The following is a 5225-nucleotide window of genomic DNA, read 5'->3' as shown; positions in this document are numbered from 1 at the left end:
ATAGCAACAAAATGTAACATATATTTAAAAAAAAAAATAGATCAGAAGCATTTGAGAAAAAAAGACAGACATCAAACACAACTGACTGTCTTACCCAGTGACATAAACATACTAAAGAGGGTGCTGAAAAAATCTTGGTTTTAAGGGTATTGCGAGAGGCCTGGTTGGAGGCATAATATCGGAAGATAAACTGATATCTTAGCAGTCTGGTAGATAGAATTAATTAAAATAACTTCCTTATTTTTTTTTTTTTTGTCATCTATTATTTATGATATTGATGTGTGTAATAGGGGAGGTTGGCAATGTTACTAGCAAGAAGGAGCACCAGTTTACTAAAGAGTATGGTATGAAAAGTCAGTCAGTTGATTAATTAGAGATTAAAAGTAAATGGGGAAAATAATGATAAAATCTGATTAGAAAGACTCCTTTTTTAGGATTTTTCTCAGTGAAAGGATCATCAATTGAACAGATTTGTTCTGAATTAAATAAAGAACTCCCCCTCCACAAACACACACACACACACATACATATATGTATATGTATGTATAAAGGCACTTAAGTTATTAGTGTCAATTTAAATACAGTTATTCTGATCCTTATATTTTTGTGATTTTGTATAAAATATTAAACTAAAATTATTGCTGACATGTAATTATAAATCATTTGTGGGAAAAATTTTACTGGTCGGCTTCAAAACATCAATGTTTAACATTTCACTTTAATACTTCTATTTAGAAACAAAATATTGATTAATATAAGATTTTTAACTATATATATTTTTTCTAACTGATTACCTCTTGACAACATTATCACCATTGTCATCGACATCAAATGTTTGATGGCCATTCTTTAATTCCTATGCAGAACATATTTTCTCATTAGCTTATTCTTAACCTTCTCTATATATCTTGTTCTCTGGTCTGTAAAGTTCAACAATATTAGATAAGATGTATATTGGCTCCAGACACTTTTACTAACTCAACGCATTCACACATATCTAATACTGATAAAGTAGGAACTGTTTTGTTTTTGTTTCTGCAAACTAATGTTAAATCCTGTAATTTCTTTAATTCACCTAAAGACATTTCCATGTCCTTGCCTAGTTGTTATTTAAGTAGCAGGTGTCCCTTAGTGAATTAGAACTGCTTATCTATTTTATTTACCTGTCTGTCCTGCCTGTGTATTATCTGGTTGTCCAGGTAGGTTTATCTTTAAATGTGTGTGATAGCTAAAAGATGCTAAAGAAAATTATTATTTTTTGTTTTTCATGGGAAGCATGTCCATGCCTGTTTTATAGTTTATCATATATGTGAAGGTGCATGGCTTAGTGGTTAGGGTATTCAGTTCACAATTGTATGGTCATGAGTTCAATTCCCGGTGGTGCATTGTGTTCTTGAACAAGACACTTTATTTCATGTTGCTCCAGTCCACTCAGCTGGCAAAAATGAGTGCTACTTGTATTTCAAAGTACCAACCTTGTTACATTCTGGATCATGCTAAATCCCCCTGGGAAGTATGTTAAGAGTAAGCATGTCTGTGTAGTACTCAGCCTATTCCACATTAATTTCATGAGCAGGCTGTTCCGTTGATTGGATCAACTGGGACCCTCATCATTGTAGCCAACTGAATGCCAGTGATCATATATGATTCTTGAACTAACAGGTTTTTCCACCTCTGTTCTGTATTATCTCTTACTCTTCTAAATCACTAAAATTAACAGGATTTCTCAACTGTCTCCAGAAGAAGTCTTCAGGTTTTCTTTTACTCACATTATCATTTGAAGTTTGTGTTGTAAAAAGGGTAACGGGTAAAGACCCCCCCTCCCTTTAGTCATGAATGACCATGGGATTGCACCTAGAAAATTCTCTTTGTAGGCACAAGTACAGGCAAGATTGTTTATGGAAAACAAGCAATCACCCATGCATACCAGCCTACCCTCCCCATGCTATTGATGTTATCCAAGGGAAATATATCTTGGCACCAGTGACATCACAACTCACTTCTACAGCTGAGTGAACTGGAGCAATGTGAAATAAAATGTCTTGCTTAAGAACATAACACACAGCCCAGTTCAGGAATTGAACTCACTACCTCATGGTTGTGACCCCAATGTTCTAAACACTGAGCCATATGCCTTCACATGCATATTCCTACATCCACTGACCATTTTCCAACCATTCACTCTGCATCCAAATACCTACTTTACACCTATTTTTGCATTACTACAGCCTCCCTACGCATACCTCCAATGCACCACACCCTAGCCCTACACATGCCGTTATGGCTACAATCTCTCTCTGTAATTATTTCTACTGCTCCCCTCTCCCTGTGTCCAACCTATTTACATTACATTAAATATTTTTCCTTATCAATGTAAATTCTTTGGTTATTCCAATTTACTTGATATAAATTCTTGGTTTGATTATTTTCAAAGATTAAATGTTAAAGAATTTGCACATAACTAACTTGTGAAGTTCTGTAGCTAATTGTTCTTTTTATTTATATCATATCTCAATATTTATTCATAATATCCTTATTTCAAAGGCACCTCTTTTTTAATAACTTGCACTTACTTATTAGTATTTATGTAATTTTTCTTAGAAAGTCAGTACCTCCAGCACATTCTTAGATGTTTGAGACATCAGCACTTCCTTAATTGGTGTACCAATACTTTCTTATAGGAGATTTGTTGTGTGAGGCTGGAACAATGCAAAAAAGGTGCAAAGTAAACTACAAAAGGAAAAGTAAACAAAACAAAGTTGCAGTTCTACCTCGTATTTCTATATTTCAGGGTTACAGTCTCTTCTTCAGGCCATTTGGTAAGAGTGAAGAAAAGAAAAGTTGTTGCTAGGATGTATGGGGAGGAAGGAGGAAGGTGACGTGTGCAGACTGGTGTTGCTATAGTAACCAGTCTCCTTCATGTAGTTCCTCCCTATTGTTAATGACTGGTCTCAGTTTGTTGATATATTGTTGGTACCATCTAAGATGAAGGGTATGTCTATTGAGAGCATTCTTTGGTAGAGATAGTACAACTTAATGTTCTGTAAAGGACAAATATACTCCCCACCTTCACATTTCACAACCTCACACTACATCATTATTTGCACATGAATGCTGTTGCCATATAAAAAGCACTCAGCCCACTCTGTGGGTGGGTTGGTGTTAGGAAGAGCATCCAACCATAAAATCCATGCCAAAACAGACACAGAAGTCTGAAGCAGTTCCCCAGCTTGCCAACTCCTGTCAAACCATCCAACCCATACCAGCATGGAAGGCTGTCATTAAATGATGATGGTGTAGATTATAAATCCATCACACTCTAAAGATTCTAAATTGTTACAAATACAAGGTTTAAATTCTCTGGCTATATCTTACGGTGGACTCACATTTAAAACACTGCCTAAATTTCATCATCCTAAGAGCTAAGTTTCAGAAAATACTTTGGTTTCTAACTTGTTTAACACTCTGAGATAAAGAACCATGTTGAAGGACTGCCAACATAACCTAATATAAGTACTGCTGCTGCTACACATAGAAACATTGCTGGCCGTATTTAAAAGAGGATCACAGTTCAGTTGATTACTCAAAAATTGCCTACCAGTACACCACAAACACTTGTTCATGAACCTGCTGTGTCTTCTCCCTGCCTCTTTTATCACCACTGCTACTATGACTACTACTCTTCAAAACTAGTTGGCTGCATGACATCTCTGCCTGAATCTATCTGCTGCATAATCTTCTAACCTCTCTCTCCCTCCTCATCACACACTCACACGTTCTGTACTAAAATATTTGACTCATCAGTCTCCCCCTGGCCCTCACACCAGTTTCCTCCTTGGCCATACATTTCCTGCTGGTATTGACCCTTTCAGCACTGTTATCTCAACATTAACTGCATCAGATTCACCAGTGGAAGGTAAAGGATGAAAGTAAAACTAATCCATCATTCTATTATTTCTAACACTATCAACCTACTTGGCATTTATTTAAATATAACATTGATGTGAAATTTCTCTCTCTCTCTCTATGTGTGTGTGTTGGTAGGTGGATGTATATATGTATGTTTGTGTGTGTGTTGATGCTAACAGGAGAAATAGAACCCGAAACACAAGTAGGTATATATATTTTTATTAATTTCACAGAAGCAACAGAGTGACTCTAGGGCCGAGAGTTTCATGCATTAGCATTTATCAAACTGTCAGCCCTTGAGTCACTCTGTTGCTTCTGCTATATATATGTATGTATGTATAAATATATACACGTACATACATGCATGCATACATACATACATATATATATCATCATCATCATTTAAAGTCCATCTTCCATGGTGGCATGGGTTAGACGGTTTGACAGGAGCTGGCCAGGTAGAAGACTGCATCAGGCTACTATGTTTGTGTGTGTGTGTGTGTGTGTGTGTGTGTACATATAGGTAGCAAGTGTGGCTGTGTGGTAAGAAGCTTACTTCCTGACCACATGGTTCCAGGTTCAGTCCCACTGTGTGGTATCTTGGAAAGTGTCTTCTACTATATCCTCGAACCGCCCAAAGCCTTGTGAATGGACTTGGTAGACAGAAACTGAAAGAAGCCTGTCGTATGTGTGTGTGTATATATATATATATATGAGTTTGTCCCCCTCCCATCGCTTGATAACCAGCATTGGTGCATTTACGTCCCTGTAACTTAGAGTTTCGGCAAAAAGTGAGCGATAGAATAAGTGCTAGGCTTATAAAGAATAAGCCCTGGGGTCAATTTCTTCAACTAAAGGTGGTGCTTCAGTATGGTCGTGGTCAGATGACTGAAACAAATAAAGAATATATATATGCCTGCACACACACACACACACATAATAATGTAGATGCACATGTAATTGATTTTTTCAAAAAATTAGTTTGTTTGTGTGTGTGTGTGTGTGTGTGTGTGTTTCATAAAGAAATATATTATATTTACTACTACTATGTGTTTAATCATTTGTTAATCAGTGTAGAGCAAGCAAGTCCTAAACATTATAAGGTAATTTGTTCATTCATAGATATTGTTGTTGTTTAGTCCCAAGGTAATCTTGATCAAACAGGACCATAACCAAAAGACATTGAAGCCATACTCACCTTATCCCTTTTTATGGTGGTGATTGGTGGTAATGGTGGTGGGGGGGATTTCAGTTCCTAGACCAGTAGTTCAAGTACCATTCCCTTCCCTCACACCAAATATTACTAAAATATTTTC

The sequence above is a fragment of the Octopus bimaculoides genome, chromosome 16 (assembly GCF_001194135.2).
Source record: "Octopus bimaculoides isolate UCB-OBI-ISO-001 chromosome 16, ASM119413v2, whole genome shotgun sequence".
NCBI classification, from domain to species: Eukaryota; Metazoa; Mollusca; class Cephalopoda; order Octopoda; family Octopodidae; genus Octopus; species Octopus bimaculoides.
Note: the sequence above shows the minus strand (reverse complement) of the source record.